Source organism: Dendrobates tinctorius, unplaced genomic scaffold (genome assembly GCF_039654945.1).
Source record: "Dendrobates tinctorius isolate UK_male_01 unplaced genomic scaffold, ASM3965494v1 ptg000098l, whole genome shotgun sequence".
Lineage (NCBI taxonomy): Eukaryota > Metazoa > Chordata > Amphibia > Anura > Dendrobatidae > Dendrobates > Dendrobates tinctorius.
In genome coordinates, this window is record NW_027361766.1 from 33,900,454 (window position 1) to 33,927,277 (window position 26,824).

At 44.0% G+C, this 26,824-nt stretch overlaps 1 long non-coding RNA gene across 1 annotated transcript in view; it reads right to left on the minus strand.

Annotated features, from left to right (window-relative positions):
- Positions 1–24,204: 24,204 nt before the first annotated feature.
- The window catches only part of LOC141099200 (uncharacterized), a 41,050-nt gene continuing 38,430 nt past the window's right edge, over positions 24,205–26,824 (minus strand). The window contains exon 3 of the long non-coding RNA XR_012234451.1: positions 24,205–24,495. This is a non-coding gene — a long non-coding RNA (uncharacterized lncRNA). The remainder of the gene's footprint in view (positions 24,496–26,824) is intronic.

Genomic DNA, 26,824 nt, shown 5'->3' on the forward strand with positions numbered 1-26,824 from the left:
GTCACATATCTACGACATTTTTTCTTGGCCAGGCAGGATGACTGGGCATCCTTGCTGCCATGGGCAGAGTTCGCTTTGAACAACGCTGTGGCTGATTCCACCGGTCAGACCCCATTCTTCCTTAATTACTGCCAGCATCCGCGCCTTTCGGTGCCCATGCCCGTGTCGTCCACCGACTTTAGGGTGGCAGACTGGGTGGTGGAGGCACGTGACATTTGGGACCGCACTCAGGATGCCATCCAGGCCTCCAAGGAGAGAATGAGGTCCTCCGCTGATGCACACCAAAGCCCCGCTCTGATCTTTGCTCCTGGCGACTTGGTATGGCTCTCCGCTCGTAACATCAGGCTGCGGATTGAGTCCACTAAGTTCGTGCCTTGCTTCATAGGTCCCTTCGAGGTCTTTGAGCTGGTTAACCCTGTGCAAACAATTTAACTAACTATGATTTATTGCATTACCTTATTTTAAAGTGCTATTCAATACTCTTTTATCACATTTCACATTTTCACTTCTTCTTAACCATAAATGACAACCGCTGGTACCTGGTTCATCATCTGAATATTCTCTATTTAAATTTTCATCTCTTTATTCTCTTTATTAAAGTCCTAATCAGATACCTAGTCATTACTATCAGTTTAAACTTTATATAAAAGCTATTCTGTAACTATGAGTATTCTCATAAGACACATTATATAACTCTTCACATTAAAACATCACAATTCTTGTAAGTGCTGGACACTGCTCCCAGCCAGGATTTCTTGCAGTGTCCTTAGGTTGGAGCAATGCTCCAGGTTGAGGTAGTCTTCACTCTTAGAAAGCCTACGTAAAAACAAGAAAGGGCACCTAAAGAGGTGCAACTATATGCAAGAAAGTTTGTGATTCACTCCAAGTTCATGATCACTGCAGTTCAATTTTTCTTAATAAAGGCTGCCAACGCAACTAGGCAACTTGAAGAAAACTGGAACATAATTGTAAACAACGGGGAAAAATAACAAGGCAAACGTGCCAATACCCTCCTGGGTAACAGTTAGTTAGTTTTGGGCATGTTCTTTAATGGGGGTTCCCTCCTGGGGTGATGGAAGCTGGTTTCTTGAGCTGCCTCCAGGGGAGAACTTGTGAACATCCTCTTCCTGCTTATGGGTTCACATACGATGAAGTGGCAACTGGGGTGACTGCTGCCTGCGGTGTAGCAGGGATAGCAACCTGTACCATGGGGTGCTGTACTGGAGTGGAGGTGGTTTGCTGTGCTTTGGCAGGTACAATTACCACTGTGGGAGGTATTCCTGCTGGGGGAAAATAGGCTTTTTCTTTCTTATAAGCCGATATAAAATCTTCAGGAATACAGTGCACGTTTATAGCATACCTGCCCCGTAGCCCCTCATGCCGGGTGAAAGTGACGTATTCTCCCGGTTGCAGATCACGAGCAGGGTGTCCCCTCCGGAGGTGAGATTCCATGTCCCTCCTGCTGAAGAAGATGTCAGAGATCCTCTGGGGGTCTAAGGCTACTTTCACACATCAGGTTTTCGGCGTCAGGCGCGATCCGGCGTCGTGCCGGAATGCCGGATCCGGCAAATGTTTTGTAAAACCTGATGTGCCGGATCCGGTTTTCTGCCGGATCCGTCTTGTTCTTGACAGACAAAACCGGATCCGTCTCATCCGGTTCATCCGTTTTTCTATCCGTTTTTTCGACGGATTACGCCGGATCCGGTTTTTAAAATTGACCCTTGTGGCCCCTCAAGGCAGAGTACACTGGCAGGATGACAGAGTGTGAAAGATTTGTGCCCTAACCAAACTTGTGTACCTTCTGGACCAACAGTATATACCTTTGCCAACCAAAGTTGGCTATCTTGTCATGGTCTTACTATTTTTAGCTTTAGGCCACAGGTGTGTACCTGGTTGTGTTTTATGCAAAGTATTTCACCTTTTAACAAAAGTTGTGTACATTGTTAGGAAATCACCAACAATAAACACAACTTTTTAGGTGAAATACTTTGCTTCAAACACAACCAGGAACACAACTGTGGCAAAAAGCTAAAATTTACCCACAGTTATATACCTGGTTTTGAATACCTTTTTACCTTTGAAATACCCTGTATTTAACCTTTTTTTTAAACATAGTTCGCCGCAGAAAGAAAAGACAGACAACCATTGTGAAACGATAATTTAACTTTTATTTATAATTTTTTTTTTTTTTTTTTTTAATTTTTTAAAGTGCAAATAACTTTTTTAATAAAGGTTTTAAACCCAATGGGCATTTTTATTAAAAAACACACATTACAATTCTGTGTATTGTGGGGTGGAAATACTGCTGGAGGGGCTGCGGGACACTTCGACACTGGGTGTGTGGAGAGAGGACTGGGATCGTGGTGGGGAAGGAACAGTTAGAGGTGAAGGTGTGGAAAAAACTACAGAATGGGTGGACATGTGGGAAGCAGAAGAGGTGGTGGGTGGTGGAGTGGAGGGTTGGGCAGGGACTGTAGGAGCAGATGATGTTGATGGAAAGTTGTATGGGGAAGGAGTTTGGTACGGGGAAGGAGTTTGGTACGGGGAAGGAGTTTGGTACGGGGCAGGTTGCTGGAAGTGGGGAGATGACTGGTACTGGGGAGGTTGCTGGTACTGGGGAGGTTGCTGGTACTGGGCAGGTTGCTGGTATGTAGTAGGAGGGGGAGGATGAAAAGTGGCTGGAGGGGGTGCAGATGTAATAGGAGGGGGAGGATGGAAAGTGGCTGGAGGGGGTGCAGGTGGAGGAACTACAGTGGTGGGAGGTGGAGGTTGGGAGGTAACCTGCTGTAGAGCACCGTGGCATGAATGCATTACATGCATCTGCTGGGCAGGAGAGAGCGTTTCCATGCGCTCCACAACAGACCTGAAAAAGGTGTGGTTTGGCGAAGATCTTGCTTCTGAATGCATGGTTTGCAGAAGTGTCTTCACCTCCAGAATGCTGGAGTTGATCTGCTGAAAGCCTGCGGAGATTTGCTCTGACAAGACTTTGAGACAGTTCTGGAAAGATGCATTCAGATGCAATAACTCTTGCGCATAACTCTTTTCCTGACCCCTCTGCCGCTGCCGCCCAGTACCCGCAGGTGTACTAGAGGCGGCAGGGGCAGAAAAGTGGGGTAAAGGGAAAGCGATCTCCTCACCAGCAGCTTTATGTAATGTAGGCGGCCACGATGCTCCTGTGCTGGTGGATGGGACAGATGGGTCGAATGTGTGGGAAGGCAGGGAAGGTGCAGATGTACTGGGGCGGTCGAAGTGTCCCTCGGTGCCGGTCTCCTCAGGGATCGCCTCAGAAGGGTCCAATCGTGCAGGCTCCCGAGTGCTGCTCACCGTGCTGTGGAATAAAGAGAAAAAAAAACAATTAAAATACTGACATGGTATGGCCCTGGCTGAAAAAAAAAAGTTACATCTTTTTCACATGTGGTGTGTAATATTTACCTTCTGGTGAGCATTGTTTCCCGGAGGAACGACAGGGCTTGTGCGTACTTGTACTTGCTCCTGCGTCCTTCAGATCCACTCGGGGCCCGCATCTCTTTATTGAACTCCTTCTTGAAACGATCCCTCACAGACCGCCACCGATTCACAATTCTGTTCCCTGAAACGAGAAAGGAGTGGTTAGTATACAACATCAGTGTTTCACAAACTCCAGTCCTCATGGTCCCCAGGGGTCATGTTTTCAGGATTTCAATAGTAAATAGAAATCCTGAACACATGATCCGTGGGGACCACGAGGACTGGAGTTCGGGAAACACTGGTTTACATCAAGCAACCGTTACTGTATATACTTACGCTCTTTAATCTGGTCCCGAGCTTCGAGGTCCTCCCAGCGGCCCACAAGGAGAGAATAGATTTCCTCCCAGAGTCGTCGGGTAATGATCAGGTCAGCGTGGCGGCGGTCAGCCATATTCCAGAGCGGCTCCCTTTCTCTGACGAGATCGATGAGGCGGTCCACATCAATCCCTCCATCCTCACCGTCAGAGTCGGGAGCACGCTGTGAAGGCTGTTAAAGAAAAAGACAAAAATAACATAATTAGCCTCCACAAAAGAAATGAAATAAAAAGTGCCAAAAAACAAAGCAAAAATATTTATACTTACACGCTGGTGACCGCCGCGTTGCTGTCGCCGACGACCCTGGGAGGCACTGCGAGGACCTCTTGGCCGAGCACCAGATTGGGAAGACTAGAGAAGAAAACAAAAAATGTTATGAGTTTGGATGTAGGCATTTGTTTGCTGTGTGTGGTCTGCAGAACATTGTTTTCTATGTGTTGTGTGTAGTGTGATGTTGTGTTTCTGCGTTTGATGCAAAAAACTTACGAATTGTGAGCCCACTCCAAGCGTCTGTCCACCCCTTCCTTCTTCTTCTGGGAGCTCCTCTTCATCTTGTGATTCCTGTTTTGAAATAAAAGGCAATGAATAGACATATATTACAGAGATGATGGATTTTGGAAATAAAAACTTACCGTCAAACGCTGACGATGCGAGGGAGGGCTCCCAGAAGAAGATGTGCTGTCCTGTTGATGGCCAGACTCCATGGCTGTGGGTATTGCTGCTGCCAGTGATGCCATTTCTGCTGCTGCTGCATCTCTTTGGCGGCTGTTGAATAAAGAGAAACAAAGGGCCAATGAATATCTTGATATTCCATGGCCCTAGTTTGGAGGAATGGGGGATTTGATAATTACCGTCTCTCATCTGCTTCTGGACTCCCCTCCCGTTCAGCATGCTGCTCCATTTGGGGTGTTGCTGATGGTGCTGCTGCTGCAGATGTCTGCTGCCTTCTCCCGCGCCTGGTTGCTGTCTTGGGTGGCATGTTGGGTGTGGCTGAGGGTCCCATTGTCTTGCTTTTATATATCTCCTGTGGGCAGAGCTACTGAGCATGCTCAGACCAAAAAAACCGGATCCGGCCACCGGATCCGGCTTTCGCCGGATCCGGTGCATTGCAGCGCTCATAGGCTTTCATTGTATGAAAAAGCCGGACGCGCCGGATCCGGCGTGTCCGGCTTTTTCGCCGGAGACAAAAAACGTTACAGTAGACGTTTTTTCCAGACGCCGGATCGCGACACATTGCGACACATTGCCGGATCCGGCGAAAACCGGATGAAATGCATGGCCATCCGGCGCGATCCGGCGCAAATGCAAGTCAATGGGGGGGAAACCGGATCCGGCATTGCATTTCGCCGGATCCGGTTTCTGTCAAAAGCGACGGATCGCGCCTGACGGCGAAAACCTGATGTGTGAAAGAGGCCTAAGATAAAACCAAACCCCCGCTCATGGTTGACATTCAAGACCTGATCCCATCCTGCTGAGTCCCAGGGACCATAGTGACCGGCACGGACCCTTTCTTTCCGGTCCATGTCAGGGCCTAGCACTGCCAGTCTCAGCTGCTCCCGTTCTCTCTGCTCGGCTGGTGGATGGTCGCTTGGCATCGGGCCTCTGTCTCCTCCTTTTCCCGGGATTGGCCTCTACCCACCGTGGACAAGGGCACCACTGCTAGGGGTTCAGGTGTTCCCCCCAAGGACTCGAGTCCCGGTCCCAGACTAGGTCTTGCATGACCGGCCCAGACGCTGCAACAGCTGTGTGCCCCGAGGCCTTCCCAGGTGCATGGGTGGTGGCCATACCTGGAGCCTCCTGGCATGGCGATATCGGCTCCGGTGCAGGCTCTGGACGGCTACCGGTGGCAGCGGTGGTGATGGAGGCTGCCCGGTCCAAGGTCGGAGATGGTGGTGGAGCACATGGCGGCTCCGGGTCCACAGGGGTCTCCGGTGGGACCTGCACAGCCGCGCTAGATCCATGCAGGAGCATAGATTCAGCTCCCAGGCCCTCCGATAACTCCTCCTGACAGGCAGCGCCCAGCGGCTGTGGCAGTGTGCAGGTGGTGACAGACACGGCCGGCGATGTCTCAACAGCCGCGTGCTCCACAGGTGCTGCCTGAGGAAGAACTGTAGCAGCGACGGTGGGTACCGGTGGTGGGGGTACCGGAGATATAGGCCCCTCATGGGCGCGCCGCAGGTTCAGGGCCCAGATTGCCTCTTGTCTCAGCCGCAGGCAGTGTGTCAGCTGGGCAATCTCATCCTCCAGCTGCTGGCGGTCCATTATGGAAGCAGGGTCGGAGCCTTCAGCTTCTGCACTGGGGAAGTTCGGCTCGACCTCCTCGCACTCTTCGGGCCTCCTTCCTTCTTCCATCATGGCGTCCTGGCATTATTCTTCCTTCCTGGGCCTCTTTCCCGCCACAGGGCCTCGCTCCTCCTTCTGGGGGTGGTGTCTTCTTCCTACTCCTCCATACCAAGCCAGTATACGAACCCCTCTGGGGGTGGGCCATGTTGCTGTAGCATAGAAGTTAAGGCAGGGGAGGCCAAGGACAGTCCACGCTCTTTTCTTAGGACCACCCATGTTATCACACCCTTCTTCACCGCGCCGGTGGCCATTTTGAGAGCCCATTTTACAGTCTATCAATTTGGTTATTTTGCAGATTCTCAGCAATTAAGTCCAATAAATTTTCGGCACACAGAACCCGGTGGTACCGGGCTTCGTTATCCTGTTCGTGATGCCAAGTTGGGTCGCCCTCACACTCAGGGCGGCGGGGTACTTGGTACTGGGCCCGCGGATCTCCACGAGTGAGGTTGTTGTCAAGGCAGCTATGACCCGGTCCGTGGCCCTGGGCGCCCATTGTAAATAGCAGAAATGTTCATTGAATGATTCGTGACGCCACCTGTGGTATTCGGCAAGAACGGTGTTAAGCCGACGCTGCAAACAGATCCCCCAGGACAGGTGGTGTAGTGCAGCAATGATGTTGTGGCCCTCCACAGGTAAGGCAGTAGTCCCAGGCAGTGTAGGTGAGGAGATAGGGGAGAGACATAGATGGTGCAGTGTCAGGCACAGAGATGTAGCAGTGCTGAGGGTGTTGGCACAGGAATAAGTGGAGGACACCAGGGCATGTAGTTCCAAAGCTTTACTCACAGTCTGTTGAGCATACAGATGCCCGAATCCGTGCCGTGTCCTCCGGGTCAGGAGCTCAGCCAACTTCCAGGCAAGATGAAGTACTCCGTTCCAACACTCCGCCAACATATGTGCCTTTTCTGAACGTCTCCCTTTTGCGCCTATCGTGAAGTACTCTCAGTACTGAGATACACTGGAGTTCCTCCTGTCAGATGTTCCTTTGAACTCTACTTGTACAGCAGACAGCTGTAGCCTGCTTCGGGGACTCCTTGTTACCAAGTCCTGGCTCACTCACATTGCTGTTGTGCCCCCAAGTCTTGTGTGGGAATAAAGTGGTGACACCTTCTATTCCTCCGGTGTCTGCTGCAGGACCATTAGTATCCATACAACCTCGGGGACCGGACCCCGGCCTTGCGCTGTGAACTTGGGAAGGGTTCTGCTCTAACCCTAATCCTTAGTCCTCCTTTCCTTACGTTCCATGCTAAGCCTTGCTTCTTATGGAGAGAGTCAGGCTTTCCATCAATGTATCTTTCCTGTGCCAGCGGACCCAGGTCACTGAGGTCCGCTGCAGCACTTCACTCGTCCATCCCTCTCCGGGGATCTTCTCTCACTGACTCCCTGAGTCAGACCCACTGACTAAATCCTAAACTCTTTCCAATCTTTTGGTGCAGACTAAGCTCCACCCACCTCCCAGCACTCTTCGTGCTCCAAGCAGGGAGCCACCAAAGGGTGCTTTGCTACACTACTATGTTGTGTGGGATGCAGGTGTTGGATTGTGGTCAGGTGTCTCCACCTTACCTGAATGGAGGGGCAACACACCTCAGGAGGAGGTGCAGTACCTCTGTGGCGACTGAATCCTCAGGGGCGCCACACAACCAAAAAGGCAGACTTAAAGAGACAATTGGATCAGTCATGCAATGCAGTGTAAAGTCTTTCAGTAATGAATTGACCAGATTCTTAGTGTACTTATCATTTTAATTTCTTTATAATATGTGTTAAACACAAGCTCGGGCATCCAGATTCTATGACCCCAACAGATTGCTCAAGTCACTGCTCTGATGCGCTTACTTTAGCAAGCTGTAGCGCTCAGATCTTGAATGACTGCACACAGAGAGTGTTGTGCAGGCTCAATAAAAAGACTTTGAATCAATATTCCACTCTCTATAGACGCTAATAGACTGCTTTATGCACCTGAGCGTTTGCAAAAATGAGAACATCAGATACGTGTTTTGAACAATCAGTGAGAGTCTCGTGACCCAAGCCACCTCTTGTTGGTAACACAATTAAGTATGTAACACGAATAAAAAAATAAATGAAAATGCCATTTAACCCGGTCATATAAAAGACATTCAGCAACACATATTCTTCTGGACCCCCAAATATATGCATTATTGACTGAATGTGTATGTATTCTGAATAGAAATGCGGGGTAAGCCAAGATCAGGTAACACTAATCGCAGCTTATTTCCTGTAAAAACAAAAAGATTGGGCATATTATAATCCAACAGGCTGTCCCTTCTCTTTTCCAACATCTGCTTTCAAGATACCCCCTTCTATATTAGATTGATGGCCATTCCGTCTGAATTTGGTGCATCTGTCTGACAATCTATTTTGTATGGACATTTTTGGAGTGAATGAGGCATAATAGCTTACTCTACGTCCCAATGGGAAAAAGAAGTGCAGTCTATGAGAAGGTGATTTATTATCATTGGCTGCACCGGATCATTGTCATTGCCTTATTGATGTGAAGTGCTTGTGATTTGTAGAGATAATAAAAGATGTTATAAGACTTCTGCAATATCAAAGAGCAATTGAGAAGCTTTCTATTGGGACTGTCTTCTTTGTTCCTTTCAGTGAATCCATTCCTGTTTTCTGAGAAATAAAAGCGTCTGTTTTTCTATTCCTCTTTTTTTCCCATAATGTACATAATCAGACATGTTTATGCAATAATTCATACATAGGCAAGACCGGCTCTGAATGAAATCCATTTATGCTACAAATAGTTTACGAAGAGACATTTTCAAATATAACACATTTAAATTGCTTCAAAAGATTTCTGTTTGTACCAGAATTAATATATTTTCTTTCCTATACATAAATAATTTGCATTCTGCGCACAGTTTCTCAGCTAGGCAATTTTTTTTTTCCGTGACAATTTTAATCTGCCTTTTCATAAGCGAGTTTGATGGTGCTCCGGATAGTTGTTATGAACACACAGTAGATTATCAGTACAAGATGAGCAAAATGAACATTTGTAAGAAAGCAAAAAGGCAGCACTGCAGACTCTAATGAGGAATAAACTGTGTTACAGTAACAAAAGGCCTCCAAATCAAACACTGGTAATGAGACCTAATCAGGTTGTGCATTAATGAGCAAAAGCGCCCGGCTAATAAACGGCAAGGCCAGTCTCCAGACCACATGCCTATTAAATCTCATATATATTTAATGAGTGGTGGAGCGGAACCTTGTGTTAAAGTATCCAGCTGATGCCTTGGGAGCCTGGAGCTCAGTTCGCCTCCTACGTGCTGAATGAACCACTTTCAAAATCCATCTGGGTTCAAATTTTGTTTTCTGTGTGTTGTTGAAGAATTTCAATACACTATTCACTTGTAAAGCATCTGTAAGCCTTTCATGAATTTAATATGCAGGATCCATTATATCAAACTAATTTATAGAAAGACCCAGCAGAAGGAAAAATAAGTCTTTAAAATAAAACCTTAATGGGACTTTTCAACAACTAAATTTTATAGCACATAGTGAGTATAAAGGAAAAAAAAAATCGGTCATCTGGTATATTTATACCATGCACAAAGATGTAAAAAATGTTCAACTGCTTTATATTTAAGTTTATGTGAAACATTAAAATGTCTGCATAAGTCTATGCAACTGTGTTCACGAGTCCTAACACTCCTACACTAATGTTTAGACTGTATTCAGAGGAGTTTCTGCATTATTTGAAGGCTAAAAACAGGGGCTAAGCATATAAGTTAATTTATTGGAATACTGGTGCAAAGGCACCCCAACTACTTAACTCATAAAGTTGGTTGAAAATGAGTACTCAATGTTTTTAACAAGGCACTAGGTATCTATTTTTCCAAAATATATAGCAGTATTCATTTATGTAAGATTAGTAAAGATAAAATAATCTCATATGGAATAAAGGTTTTGTCCAAGACTTTGATACTGATTTTGATGACCTACCTATCCAATGGATAGGTCATCCATATCAGTTTGGTGAACATCCTAGACCAGAGGTCTCAAACACGAGGCCCCTGAGGCAGTCATCTGCGGCCCGCAGTGCACTACATGTCTCATTCTCTGAGGCAGGTAGAAGGGGGAAGGCACGCATTCTGGAGCACGCTATGGCTGTTCTGTGTGCACAGGACCTGGGATGAGGTCACAGGAGGGGGAGGAGTCAGGGGCCACATGATCAGGGGCCTCAGTGTATGCAGGAGGCTGCTGTCTATGCTAGTTGCCATGGTGCTGGATGTGGGTAAGTTTATGTGTGGGGTCAGGAGGGGTTTACATGATGGATGTAGCAGTGCCTTGTGTGTACGAGGTGTACGGAGAGGAGCCGTGTGTGTACGAGGTGTACGGAGTGGAGCTGTGTGTGTACAAGGTGTACGGAGTGAAGCCATGTGTGTGCGAGGTGTACGAAGCGGAGCCACATGTGGGCGGAGAAGGGCCACGCATGTATGAGGTGTGCAGAGCCACATGTGTACGAGGTCTGCGGAGTGGAGCTGTGCATGTATTTTGGCATGGGGGGCCCCCATTTGAAAGTTCACTCCAGGGCCCATAACTTTGTAGTTATGCCACTGCTCACGCTAGAAGAAAGGAGGAGTGCGCCGCTCCGTAGTGGCTGTGGCCCTGCATGATGACATCCCTCTGGTGCTCTGTAATGATAGAGAGCGGAGGCATGACTTTCCCCCTATTGCTGGATTTTGCAGGTGACTGTGGCTGTACGTGTACAGTGAGATGATAGCGTTGGCTAACATGCAGAGCCAACACTATCATCCGCTGAGGTAAGCTGTACATCACAGCTGACAACCTATTTGAATGGCCACGATCAGTATTAGCATAGATCGCGGCTGTTTAACCCCTTAGATACTTTGTGACTGTATTAAGTTTGAAAGGAATGCGGCCCGCCAGCTTAATTTTTTTTTTATGCGCAGCCCATTTACTCTGCCGAATTTGAGACTCCTGTCTTAGACGGACTTCACCAATCATTTGTTATCAGTTTCACAACCACCTAAAATAATCAGAATACAGAGCAGGAACGCCACACTATGCAGGATGTATCCCTAAGATGGGTGATCATAACATAGTCCTGTACAATCACTTCCATTGGAAATTTTATTAATTTACTATTACTCTAAAATGTGGAAAATAATATAAAAAGAAAATTCATCTATGCGACGGGATTTCCAGTTATTTGTCATGTGTGAATGGTTCTGTAGTTATAATCGGCCATAATATCAATACTGCCACTGGCCACCAAACAGCTGTAAAGGTGTGAATTGTGAGTTCCATTGATTAGACTTGTTTTTCCAACATATCCCACAGATGCACATTCAGATTTGAGACTTTGGGATTTTGGAAAAATGAACACCTTTAATTTTTTTTTTTGTGTTCCATAACCCATTCCTGAAGAATTTTTGCATTGGAGCAGGGTACATTATTCTGCTAAAATAGACTATTGCCATAAAGAGTGTATTTAGCCTGGAAAAATGCATAAGTTGGTAGTAGATTACAAAGTAACATTAACCCCTTCATGACCTTTGACATATTTTTAAGTCTAAGGTCTTGGGTCTTGTCCCTGCGTTTGATGTGGGCTTCCACAAAAAGTCCACATCTTTCTCCGCACTTGATGGCTGATTCAATCAGCTGTGGCTGGAGTGGTGTTCTGCCCATGGCTGTTAATTCCCACTGTCAATGACTGAAACTGGGATTTAACATGCGCTGGCAGGAAATGCAACTAACCTGCCCATAGGCACCCCTGTCACATAATCATGGAGCACCAATGGGTTGTCATGACAGACTAGGGTGTGTTGATGTCATCCGTGCCTGTTATTGTGAATCTCCTGTGAATTTTGTACCTTGTTTTGCATTTATAAGAGATCATGATTTCTCTATACATAGCAGTACTGAAGCACTACTATGTATAGTACAAATGATCAGACGATCGCAGCTTCAAGTTTCCTAAGAGGAAAAACGAAAGCATAGAAATGGAAAATTGCCAGGTCATGAACAGGTTAACATAAATGCCACAATGCAGTGTTTTTAAGCAGAACATTTCTTAAAGCATCACACTGACTTTGCCAACTTTCCTTCTTCTAAGGGCCCAGTCACACATAGTGACTCACCAGCGATCCCGACAACAATGTGAACTTGTCGGGATCGCTGGTGTGTCGCTACATGATCGCTGGTGAGCTGCTAAACAGGCAGCTTCACCAGCGATCAGGACAGCGACATGCGGGTAACAAGCGATGCACATCGCTTAGTTACCCACTGTGTACCTTAGTTACCAGCGTGCTGGTGCAGGGAGCTGGTAACCAAGGTACACATCGGGTTTCAAAGTGCCGCGCGGCACTTAGAAACCCGATGTGTACCTTGGTTACCTGCTCCTTGCACCAGCGCGCTGGTAGCTAAGGTACACATCGGGTTTCTAAGTGCTGCGGGGTGCTTAGAAACCCAATGTTTAGCTTGGTTACCAGTTCCAGCTCGCTGATCGCTGGTCTCCCGCCTGTCACACGCAGTGATGCGTGCTGGCCAGCGGGAGACCAGCGATCAAAAAAATGTCCTGGCCATTCCAGGATGATCAGCGATACCCGGCAGGGGGGTCGGTCGCTGGTGTCACACACAGCGATCTCGCTGGTGAGATCGCTGTTGCGTCACAAAACTTGTGAATCAGCAGCGATCTCGCTAGCGAGATCGCTGTGTGTGATGGGGTTTTAAGCATTTTATTGCCATTCATTTTTGAGATAAGCAATGTCATGCACTTATCCATGCACAGTAGGGTGTTTCATTTTGTATGGTAAAAATTAAAATGACAAATTTTTGCAGACTTTGCTTACGCCCCGAGTCTCACTAATGTAAAAAGTATATATGCCAAATTTCAAGACGATCGAACAATATTTAGAGGTTGCACACTTTTATCAGTTTAATAAAAGTACGCAAAAAACAGTTTTTCATTGTTAAGTATTTTTTATTAGAAAGTCAAACAGTTAAAAACTTAGAATAATAGTGACAATAAACAGTAACATTGATAGGCAGTATCATACGTAGTAAATGATTTACACTAATGTGCTGTGAAAGATGCGTCTTCTTTTTTTCGCTTGGTGACGGCTTTTGTATGATACTCGACAACTCTTAACAAGATCTGTTTCTGTTGTTCATCTCTGATTGAATTATTAAATTTCTTTCTCAGAGCAATGCCCCTTTCTGCGATGTCATTCACCACCTTAAGGCTGTGTGCACACATAAGTGTTTTTTTCACGTTTTCTAAGCGTTTTTACCAGCAAAAACGCTTTAAAAACTCTTAAAAGAAACATCCCATTCATTTCAATGAATTCTGCACTTTATGTGCATATTGATGCGTTTTCTCCGTGAAAAAAACGCATCGCGGTAAAGAACGCAGCATGCTCATTAATTTTGCGGAAAAATCCATATTTCTAACTATTTTCTATGAGACTGGGAACGCTCCGGAAAAAAAACGCATTAAAAAACGCGCGTTTTCTAGGCAGAAACGCGCGTTTTCAGTCAGGAATTTTCTACATATGTGAGTACATTGATGGAGCTTCTTAGTGTATCACTGCAATATTCTTCTATGTCGTGGATCCCAAATAATTCAAAGAATGTCTTTGTTTTACTTGTAACAAAATTGCTCTGGTCTTTTCCTTCAAAAACAAGGTTTTTACCTTCCAACCGTTTCTGTTCCTTTTTCTTTTCAGGTTTCATTCTTAAATTTTCAAACATCTTCTCCTTCTCAGCCTGACCGATACGTTCATCCAAAAATGCCAATCCTGTTAGTTTCCAAATGTGTCTCTTAGCCACTGTGAGGGCCCGTTCTCTGACATCTTTATCTGGATAATATTGCAAAAGTTGTAGCATCTCCAAATCATTCTTTGGAGCCCATCGACTTACAACTGCCTCGTGCCAAAAATGGACATATATCAGACAGACAAAACCTGCCACTTTTCTTATTCCTTTCAATTCGGTATTAGACATATGCAATTGTGTAGTGAATAAAACCATTTTGAGGACATATATGACCTTTGCCATCCACCTTGCTTCAGTCAGAGCCCCTGGAACCCTAAATTCGAAATCGTTTTCATCCCAACCTCCAAGATATAGAAGTGATAGTTGTAATAGCTCTTTGTAATCCTCTCTTGGATGACTGCCATCTTTCAAGACATTGTTGAGGTAGTCCACCATTTTCACACGTTATTCTTCATTTTCAACCGTAATTCTGCCGGAGACACACTGACTCTAATGCAATCCTCCTTTGTGTACAAGGACTTCTGTGTAACTTCTGCTTTTTACAGCACCTTTAAAAATCCAGTTTTTTTTATTTCCTGCATTCTTGTTCAAAAAAAAGAAAATTCAAAAGATATGGAGAGGATAATAAAGGCTGCTAAATGGGAACAAGAGTATGAATCTGTTTTAAGAAAGAAAGGAAAGGGGAAATATTGATTATTCGACACCGAGGCCATATTTAGATTGTCTGCTCTGCACTGAAGTCCCCCCAAGTACATCATAAGGCTAGTAACCCAGGTATTAGGAAACCCCTTTTCTAGATGGCAGGAGACATTTGTGCAGACTGTGGGGAAGGCTGTGGATTTTCTATATGCAGTATGATCTTTGTCATGCTGAGTTGTTACAAAATTTTGTCTAAAAAGTCACATTTTGTAAGAGGTAATAACGTGCTGCAAAATCCACAGCAAAATTTGTGCCATGTCCAAATGTGGCATAAAAAGTGTCAATAAGAGGATACAGGAAAGATGTATATCTTTGTACCGTGTTAGCCAGTAGATAGAAAAATATTCAGGATTGAGAGTCCTCAGTAGTTGATACCTTTTAATGGCTAACTGAAAAGATGGTAATACATTGCAAGCTTTCGAGACTACTCAGGTCTCTTCATCAGGCTAGACTAATACAAAATCTGAAGTCACATATTTATGCACAATACAGCCTAGAAAAAATGCAATAGATAAGACAAGTGACATATTGATAGTTCTGCTTCACGTCACTTGTCTTATCTATTGCATTTTTTCTAGGCTGTATTGTGCATAAATATGTGACTTCAGATTTTGTATTAGTCTAGCCTGATGAAGAGACCTGAGTAGTCTCGAAAGCTTGCAATGTATTACCATCTTTTCAGTTAGCCATTAAAAGGTATCAACTACTGAGGACTCTCAATCCTGAATATTTTTAATAAGAGGATAGTGTGATATATTGTCATTTTTCTGGCCTATGTAAAGTTACTATAGTTTAAGATTTGCAGTGGCATGCACTATAGCCACCATAGTTTTACAAATGTCAGAAGTTATCAAACGAACCAAAATTTTTATGACGAGGCAGAAATCTGGACAGAGGGGTAGCTGTGTATATAGTGTTTTTATACTTTGCAGAGGCAATTGACACTGTCTCCAACAAATACTTAATGGGTAAAGTAAGGTCTATAGGCTTAGAATGTAAGGATTTGTTTACATGGATGAGCGCCGATTAATACACATTTGCCAATCAGCAGTCATTTAAATGTTTACACAGGCAGATCAAACTAAATGATGTACTCTGAGCGATCTATATTAGATGGCCATAGTTTTTGGCAATGAGCACCCTGTTTTCACAGGACGATGCATCATTGAGAATGATAATTTTTTTCTGTGCTGCACAAAAGATCATTTCACCTGATGAATGAGCATTTTTCTTGTTCATCAGTTAATCATCACCCTTTGTACATAGTAAGATAATCATGAAATGAGAGTGTTTAGAAATGCTCCTTCATGATAATCTTGCAGTATATCTTGCAGTATAAATGCAGCTTTAAGATTGTAATTGAATTAAAACTGGCTAAAGACTGCTCCCAGATAGTTATGGTGAATAACTGCTACTCTGAATGATCTCTGTATGTATTGTATCAAAGGTTCAGTGCTGGGTCCATCATTATTCAACATGTGTATTAATAATGTTGAAGATAGGATATGGTTGTTTTTATTTTTTGCAGATTACTCCCTTAATGACCACCAATATGTTTTTTTTACTGACCTGAAATATAAGAAAATAGCATCCCCATACAGGTGACAATCCAGCAGCTGCCGGCTGTACTCTATAGCTGACAACTTGCTGCATCAGCCACAGCCAGTGTTGTCACCCTCAGGGGCATACATAGAAATCATGAGGCCCCATAGCAAAAGTCTGAATGGGCCCCCTCACCCCCCCCCCAAAAAAAGAAAAAAAAATCAACAGTTGCTCTTAACTCCAGGCATGCATGTTATTATAGGTCAAACAATTAATTTTATAGCTAGTCTTTGATTTTTTTCTCATTTGAGTAAAAGAAAAATCCAATTTGATATATTCCTTGTAAAAGTCAAAATGGAAGGAGCTCATATATACTGCACAGGGGCCCAAGTACTGTCCAGGAGCCCATATACACTGCACAGGGGCCCAAATACTGTCCAGGAACTCATATATACTGCACAGGGGCCCAAATACTGTCCAGGAGCCCATATACACTGCACAGGAACCCAAGTACTGTCCAGGAACTCATATATACTGCACAGGGGCCCAAATACTGTCCAGGAGCCCATATATACTGCACAGGGGCCCAAATACTGTCCAGGAGCTCATACATACTGCACAGGGGCCCAAGTACTGTGCAGGAACTCATATATACTGCACAGGGGCCCAAATACTGTTCAGGAGCCCATATATACTGCACAGAGGCCCAAATACTGTCCAGGAACTCATATATACTGCACAGGGGCCCAAATATTGTCCAGGAGCCCATATATACTGCACAGGGGCCCAAATACTGTACAGGAGCCCATATATACTGCACAAGGGCCCAAATACTGTGCAGGAACTCATATATACTGCAAAGGGGCCCAAATACTGTCCAGGAACTCATATATACTGCACAGGGGCCCAAATACTGTCCAGGAACTCCTATATACTGCACAGGGGCCCAAGTACTGTCCAGGAACTCATATATACTGCGCAGGGGCCCAAATAATGTCCAGGAGCCCATATATACTGTATAGGGGCACAAATACTGCCCAGGAACTCCTATATACTGCACAGGGGCCCAAATACTGTCCAGGAGCCCATATATACTGCACAGGGGCCCAAATACTGTCCAGGAACTCATATATACTGCAATAAAATGATTTTCAATCTGGCTTAAAAATAATCCCACTCAGTAACACATCCTTCTTTGCAACCAGTATGCGCTGCTGAGAACAATAATAATCTATGCACACAAAACAATCTATACTGATCATCCTGTGAGCATAAGAAATACCAAAATGGGCTATCGACTATTGGCCAACAAGTAGCTGATTTATTGTCAATATATATAACACAGACATTTAGCAAGGCAGAATAAATCATTGGTGGCTCAGTGGTGAATATATATATATATATATATATATATATACATTCACTGGCCACTTTATTAGGTACACCATGCTAGTAAGGGGTTGGACCCCCTTTTGCCTTCAGAACTGCCTCAATTCTTTGTGGCAGAGATTCAACAAGGTGCTGGAAGCATTCCTCAGAGATTTTGGACCATATTGACATGATGGCATCACACAGTTGGCGCAGATTTGTCGGCTGCACATCCCTGATGCGAATCTCCCGTTCCACCACATCCCAAAGATGCTCTATTGGATTGAGATCTGGTGACTGAGGAGGCCATTTGAGTACAGTAAACTCATTGTCATGTTCAAGAAACCAATCTGAGATGATTCGAGCTTTATGACATGGCGCATTATCCTGCTGAAAGTAGCCATCAGATGTTGGGTACATTGTGGTCATAAAGGGATGGACATGGTCAGCAACAATACTCAGGTAGGCTGTGGCGTTGCAACGATGCTCAATTGGTACCAAGGGGCCCAAAGAGTGCCCAGAAAAAATTCCCCACACCATGACACCACCACCACCAGCCTGAACCGTTGATACAAGGCAGGATGGATCCATGCTTTCATGTTGTTTACGCCAAATTCTGACCCTACCATCCGAATGTCGCAGCAGAAATCGAGACTCATCAGACCAGGCAACGTTTTTCCAATCTTCTACTGTCCAATTTCGATGAGCTTGTGCAAATTGTAGCCTCAGTTTCCTGTTCTTAGCTGAGAGGAGTGGTACCCAGTGTGGTCTTCTGCTGCTGTAGCCCATCTGCCTCAAAGTTCGACGCACTGTGCGTTCAGAGATGCTCTTCTGCCTACCTTGGTTGTAACGGGTGGCAATTTGAGTCACTGTTGCCTTTCTATCAGCTCGAACCAGTCTGCCCATTCTCCTCTGACCTCTGGCATCAACATGGCATTTCCGGCCACAGAACTGCCGCTCACTGGATTTTTTTTCTTTTTCGGACCATTCTCTGTAAACCCTAGAGATGGTTGTGCGTGAAAATCCCAGTAGATCAGCAGTTTCTGAAATTCTCAGACCAGCCCTTCTGGCACCAACAATCATGCCACGTTCAAAGGCACTCAAATCACCTTTCTTCCCCATACTGATGCTCGGTTTGAACTGCAGGAGATTGTCTTGACCATGTCTACATGCCTAAATGCACTGAGTTGCCGCCATGTGATTGGCTGATTAGAAATTAAGTCTTAACACACAGTTGGACAGGTGTACCTAATAAAGTGGCCAGTGAGTGTATATACATATATACACACACACACACCTGCAGTGCATGCAGGGCCCCCTCCACCCTCCACAGTGTGTGCAGTCGGGCCCCCCTTCCTAAGGTGCAAAGTGCAGCCAGAGCCATTGTAAATGTAAAGTGCCAGGCTGCTAGCAATGTGAGGGGACACATTTAACAAAAAAAATCCACCCCCAGCCGGGCTCACCGTCTTGAGTGAGAGAGGCTCATGAATGTTTTCTGCTTCCTGCTTCCTGCAATGCATGTGTGCTGCTCTCTGGCTGCCAGGAGGCGTGGCGTTCTTATGCAAATCCAGCCAGAGACTTCAGCCAGCTGCTGACCAGGAAACAAGGAAAAGGGAGCTTCAAGGGGGTATACAGCGGTCGGCGGCCAGCGCTTACATTTAATTAAAGGAGATAGTACTGTGTCAGCACAGCACAGCTGCCAAACCGCAGCAGCCATCGTGGTCCCTCTCACCTGTCCGGGCCCCATAGCAGCTGCGTGGTCTGCTACTATTGACGGTATGCCCCTGGTCACCCTCCATATTGTTTAGCCCCTTAGATGCTGCTGTCAATAGTCACTACATAATATACTTTAAATGGTTAACAGAGTGTGAGGGCTCCCTCTTTAACCCCATTGGCACCCTGAGATAATGATTGTGTGGTCCTGATGTTTGCCATGGTAATTCACAGCCAAATAGCTGCCTTAGAGTCTGCCGGGTTTAGTGGCCTGTTCAAACGTTAGCGACATTTAGGTGGTAAAAATACATTTTTTCATTCCTGTTATGCCACTTTGCATTCATCCTTTAACATCACCTAAAGGTTAATAAAATACCTGACAGCAGTTTTCAATATGTCGAGGGGTGCTGTTTTTAAAATGGTATCACTTTTGGATGTTTTTCAATATCTAGGACCCCAAAAGTCACTTCAAATCTGAATAGGTCCTTGAAAAAATAAGTTTTGTAAATTTCCTTGAAAAAATCAAAAATTACTGCTACATTTTAAAATCTCCTAAAAGGCTAACAAAATAAAATAACATTTTACAAATTGTGCTGATGTAAAGCAGACATGTGGGAAATGTTATTTATCAATGTTTTTGTGTGGTATGACTATCTGGATAAAAGGGATAATCATTCAAACTTTGAAAATTGCAAAACATTTTTACATTTTTGTCAAATTTCTGATATTTTTTATAGATAAACACAAAACATATAGAAATAAATGTACCATTAACATAAAGTACAATATGTCATGAAATAACATTCTCAAAATCATTGGGATCTGTTGAAGCATTCCAGAGTTATTACCACATAAAGGGACACTGGGCAGATTTCAAGAATTTGGGTTACACCAAGCTTTATAGGATAGTGTAGTCTATGGAAGATATTCAAAAGTTATAAATTTCAAGAATGTGAGTATTCAGGCATCCACTTGACAGATAAGGTTCTCTGTCATGAAATGTAAAGTTATGTATGTGGATATTAACAACATGAAGGCATCATATGCTCTAGAGGGAATAAAACTAGGAGAGTACCCTGTAGAGAAGGATCTTGGTTAACTTGTAGATCATAGATGACATAATAGCATGCAATGTCAATCAAAGCCTTCAAAGGCCAATAGTATATTGTCATGTATTAAAACAGACATGGAATCTCAGCAAAGGTACATAATACTACCACTTTACAAAGCATGAGTGTGACCCACATCTGTAATATGCAGTTTAATTCTGGTCACTTGTTCATAGAAAGGATGCCTTGTAGGTAGAAAAAGGTACAAAGAAGAGTCATAAAATTGACAAGTGGCAGGAGGGTCTTAGTTATGAGGAAAGATTAAAATGATTACATTTATTTAGTCTTGAGAAGAGACAAAAAAGGGTGAACACGATTAACTTACACAACTACGTAAATGGTCAATACAGAAAGTATGGTCATAAGCTCTTGCATGTAAAACCTTGTGTTACACCCGGTCCCCATTCTGGCTCTGCGCCCCGGTCTGCCGCTGCCTCCCGTTCAGGCCTCTCATCTCGTGCCTTGCACGCTGTCCCTGTGCAGCAGCAGGCTCCCTGTGTGTCCCATGCTGCTTCTCAGCGTTCTGCTCCCTCCCCCTCCTCCAGCTCCTGGCATTTGGCCAGCAGCTCTCTAAGCAAAGCTATTAGAGCACGCGCGCGTGTTCCGCTGGCTTCTTAAAGGGACAGCGTGCATTCTTCAAAATCTGGTAATTATCCAATGGCAGCGCACTGGCTGCTATTTCTGGCCCCTCCTCCATAGGGAGAGCGCCGGAGCAATGAGTATCAGCCATTGCTATATCCGGTTCTGTTGCTAACCTCTCTGCGCAGCGTTTGCAGTCTCTGTGCATTCTCTCATGCTACCTGTCTCCACAGACTATCTGTATCCTGATAACCCTGGCTATCTCTCCAATCATTTGTGCAAAAGCCATCCCGTTCCGCCATCAGCCATCCGAGTCCGAGGACTGTGACAAGACAAGGCTACTGGAGCCTGCTATCTACCAACTACCCGGATCCAGAACCCACCTCATTACGGACTCTGCTATTGTTTCTGTTATCCCTTTTGGTCCGGCAGGGACAGCTGCCATGTGTCCGGGATCTAACTGGAGGCAGCACCTGTGTCCTCCTGATATTCCATTCTGGTCCTGTCTGAAGGACTTTACTATGAGTACCCAGGGCTCACTAGTTACATCCCCTTCGGATGTTCCCTGGCCCCCAGCATCTTCTTCCTGGAAGAAAATGGTGGGCACATGCACAGTGCACCAGCCAAGATCTGCCAGCCAGCACTCGGCAACAATAGGAGATTTTTCCTGTTAGTTAATTTTGATCACTGTGATAGACCCTATCACAGAGATCAAAATAAAAAAAAATAGTAATTCAAACCCCCCTTTATAACCCCCTTAGTTAGGTCAAAATAATAAAATTAAAAATGTATTTTTTTCCATTTTTCCTTTAGGGTTAGGGTTGGGGCTATGGTTAGGGTTGGAGTTAGAGCTAGGGCTATGGTTGGAGTTAGTGTTAGGGTTGGGGCTAGGGTAAGGGTTGGGGTTAGAGCTAGTGTTAGGGTTGGAGCTAGGGTTAGGGTTGGGCCTAGGGTTGGTGTAGATCTAGGGTTAGGGTTGGGGCTAGGGCTAGGGTTGGGGCTATGCTTAGGTTTGGAGCTAGGGTTAGGGTTGGGGCTAGGGTTAGGGTTGGGGCTAGGGTTAGGTTTGTATTCGGGTTACAGTTGTGGTGTTGAGGTTATGGTTGTGCTGTGGGGTTTATGGTTGTGGTGTTGGGGATAGGGTTATGTTGGGAATAGGATTGTTTTGGGATTAGGGTTGTGTTTGCAATACGGTTGTGTTGGGGTTATGGTTGGGTGTTGGGGTTAGGGTGATGTTGGAGTTGGGGTTAGGGTTGTGGTTAGGGTTAGTGTTAGGATTAAGGTTAGGGTTGGGATTAGGGTCAGGGGTAGGGCTGTGTTTGGGTTGGAGTTAGAATTGAAGGGTTTCCACTGTTTAGTTTCATCAGGGTGTCTCCAACTTTCAAAATTTATGCCAAATTGCAATTTTTTTCAGAAATAAATGCAAGTCATATCAAAGAAATTTTACCACTAACATGAAGTACAATATGTCATGAAAAAAATTCCTCAGAATCAGTGGGATCCGTTGAAGCATTCCAGAGCTATAACCTCATAAAGTGACAGTGGTCGGAATTGTAAAAATTGGCTTAGTCATTAAGTACAAAATTGGCTCTGTCACTAAGGGTTATTGTGTAATGTTGTTTTCTGAATGTTTGGTCCAGTGCTTCGACAGTTGGGGACAGGAGGGAACTATTTGCTCATTTAGGGCAGACAGGATAATGCATTTTGGTTTTGAATGTGGCCCTTCCCTTAGCCCTTTCTTATTCCTTAGTTGAACTTGATGGACAGTTGTCTTTTTTCAACCATAATAACTAGGTAAACATATACATAGTCATTCCGAGAGGTCATTATGTCAACAATGTGTGCTGACACAATACAATTATAGCCATCGTTAACTTTTTTGCAATTCATATTCTTAGAACTCTTCTACAGGTTCATAAAAAGACTGGCTATCCAATCTACCCCATGTGCATCAAGTGGACTTAGGTGCCCATGATCCTGTCACCTGCTCACCAGATGTCTTTGGACCACTTTTGGTAGGCAGTAAATACTGTATACTTGGAAAATCCCTCAGGCACCGGCCTTTTTAGAGATGCTCTTGGCACACTATCTAGCATCACTATTTGCCACTTCTAAATACTGAACTTGGATCCTTAGGCATGCCATTTTTCTTTCAACACATCAATGTCAGCAGCAGACTGTTCTTGTTGTGTCATTAACATAACATAAGGGTGAGATCTCCTAATTGGGTTTCCCTTCATTGTATAGAACAGATATCCACTAGAAAGAGCAGCTCCTGCTAAGTTATAATTAAACAGGATTTTATTCAGTTGAATTTGGCACAATGCTATGCAAAATTTTTATGGGAAATGTGTAACCATCGAAACATTAGCTCCCTGCGAAATGCTTCATGTGTCAAATTAGTCGATTGCCATCAGATCTGCATTTACACTTTTAAACATTGTCAAACGATGCTACAGATTTAAAACTCGGCATCAAAAAATTAGCTTTGACAAAGAAAGCACACTTTTTTTATTTGATTTTATAAATTTTGTAATGAATTGAACCTGCCAGGAGATTCATACTTCCCAAACCGAAGTCATCAAGAATCTAAGCCTGGCTGCATGATTGATTGCATGAGAAATACTTTGAGCTTCCGGGCCAGGTACCATAGCCAGAGATGAGACCAGTCCAGCACTGTCCATAGCTAACTCTTCTCGGGGACAGTGCAGGTGATTGACAGTTCTCTCTCTGATGTACATAGGAAAAGGCTGGCTGTGGGTGGAAAGAGAATATCCTCATCTTCATCTATGTTCCCCAGCTGGAAGTTCAAAGTATTTGTTCTCTGAAAAACCATGGCATCTTGGAGAATAATGTATCTGGCTGCAAACATGCAGCCAGGCTGTGATTTATTCTGCTTGCCGTTCCATTTAGTATGACTGTTGACTGTAGCTGCATTTTCGGTACTTATATTTTCAATGAATCAATACAAATAATGATAACATTAAAAAAGACCCATGATCTTCTTACCATACAAGCTAAATACACGTGAAAAAGTAAATATCTCCTTCTCGCTAATATAGCTGCTGTTCATCACATTGGAATTTCTACAATGAGCAGCTCTAATTCATCTTCCTATTCTCTCAAGTCGCTTCATTTGCATTGCATTGTGCTAGTTAAACATATATCTGTAGATAAAGTGTATACGTTTAGAGTATGGGCCGGCCATGTTTTCCTGGAATGAGGGAGCAGACATCGGTACATAATTGTGCAATCTGATCTATATTGTATTGACATAGTATTTGTGTAATATAAGAAAACATTCATATATTTTTATCTCCAGATCCATTCGACTTCTTCTTGTGACTTAACAATAGCAATACACTTTCCTGGTCCTTGTTAGTATACTCCTAGTTCATCTAATGCGCTTAATCATTTATGGGAGTTGGGGTGGATGGGGGTGTGAGACAGTGAATGCTTTCTCCTTCATGGATACAAAGCACCGGGGTTGACTCTTCCATCTCCTCTTCTGAGTCATCATTTTACTTGATGTCTTGTGGAGCTGTCCAGGTGCTGAAATCTAATGAACAATGAAGAGAAAATCATTTATTCATTGCATTTCCTTCAATAGAGAACACTCAGCATGACTTCAGCACAATCAGTGCTATAAAGAAATAGTTTGAGGAGGAAGATAATAAAGTCAGAACATTTTACATATAAGAAGAAACGTACTGGCAAAGCTAAAGATACAAAGTCAAGCGACAGCTCAAGTTTAACATGTCAAATATGTTAAAGAAATACATCTTGTAACAAGAAAATACTGTACAAATATTTTTTCTGCAGTAAAATTGTAGCGACATTAGTATTTACCATGTTGCCTGATATCATCTCAATTTCGGTTAATAGTAAAGATGTCATGAATTTAAAAAGAGAAAAGATGTATCAAGTACATGTCAGTTGAGAGGAAATTCACCTGCCAGCCATTTGTGTAATGTGCCTGTAAACATTACTTGAATAGAGTACCTTGCCATACACCTTCACTTCACTTGAATAAGTCAAGTACACAAAACATTCTAACGTAAATGTATCTCACCAGTAATAAAATACAGGTGGCTTGGGTGCAGCAGTTTTCTCCTTCAGCAAAGGAAATTAAAAAGACCTCATTTAGCTTGATACTGGAACTCTTGACTCCTACCTACTAGTGGTGAGCGAATGTGCTCGGATAACATCTTATCTTAGCATGCTTTGGTGTTATCCAAGAATATGGGTGTGCTTGTTTATTATGTTCAAATCCTTGTGTCTGCATGATTTGCTAGGCATATGGCATCACTGGCATCTGACCATGGGTAAGAACAGACTTGGATATGGTGGCATAAGTTTGTAGGATATATAATTTTGAGTACATGTCACAAGGTGGGGCATTTTCTGCTCTCTCCTGATATCCTACCCACGATACTATTCGAGCATATAAGCACTATGCACTTGCTCAAGGATATTTAAACTCTTAGATCTAGCTAGTAATGTACCTGCTGGTTTCTACCTGATCTCTGTACTTATTTGTACTCTGATACCTATTTATATGTTGTATCTTTATTAGTGATGAGCGAGCAGGCTCGGTAATGCTCATTACTCGCACAAGTATCACTGTACTCGCGGTACTCAGCAAGCGCCGAGTATTTCTGGGATTATTCGGTGGGAGCTTGGGTTTCCGCCCTACAAGTTTGGTGCTCTTTAGAGCACCAATCAACATGCAGGGATTGTCTGCCATGCACTGCAATGCTGCAGCCATCTTTTTTGTGGTATTACAAAGATTGACTTGCCGCACAGGGTCATCTGGTCTATAGGAGACCTGCCGCCGCCCTGCTCGTCACAGTCATGTTCAGAATCAGACAGTGTAGGGAGAGCTGCTGCTGAGATAGGGTCAGATTTGGGGGTTTATAAGTTAGTGTTTGTATAACATCATAGAATACACAAATCAAGCTAAACCAACAGTCCTAAGGACTAATTATGGGGTATATAGATTGCAGTGCTAGGTAGGCATTGGAGTGTATGTGGCTATATACATATCTGTGCAAGGCATGCAGGCACTGTATGTGGGTATATAGATATCATTGCATACATCAAGAGGGTCCATTCCATTATTGTCTACTGCTGCTGCCTATTACATATATTGACCGTATATACCTAGACCCAGGTATCAGTGGTTAGGAATATTTTTTTGCATCTTAATCCTGATTATTTTATTTCAAAGCAATCCAGAACCCCTTTTTTTCTCCATTTGCCTGTTGACACAGCAGACTACAGCCAGATCCTTTCCATAGTACAGTGTGAAAGTCCAGCAATTTTTAATGGGTTTACCTGTACCAGGCATCACATCTGAGTGCGCAGAAAAATCTGTCATTTTTTGTGGTACTGAAGAATTTTTTTGGAGTGTCTTATAAAACTTATGACACCATTTTGCTGCCCAAATATATTTAGCTACAGGGCAGATATTTTACACTGGGTTTTGTCCGCCACATGGATCGTATATCATTGCGCTTAAAATTTTGCCATTTCAGGCCTCCATAGAATTTCTTTGTTGTGTCATAGCCTACATATTGACACAATTTTGCTGGCCAAAAAAAAAAAAGATACAGGGCAGATATTTGAAAGTGGGTTATCTCTGTCACATCCCTCATCTATCTTTGGGTTACAAATTGTGGCATTTCAGGCTTACACGCACCTTTTTTTTACTGTGTCTTACCCTAGTTCTATACACTATTTTGGGGTAAAAAAAAAAAAAAAAAAGGCCACATATTGAACAGTGTGGCATCTCCATCAGACGCCTGATCTATTTGCGGGCTACAAAATGTTGTATTTCAGGCCTCCATTCCACTGTATTTGCTGTGTCTTACCCTAGTTATTGACAC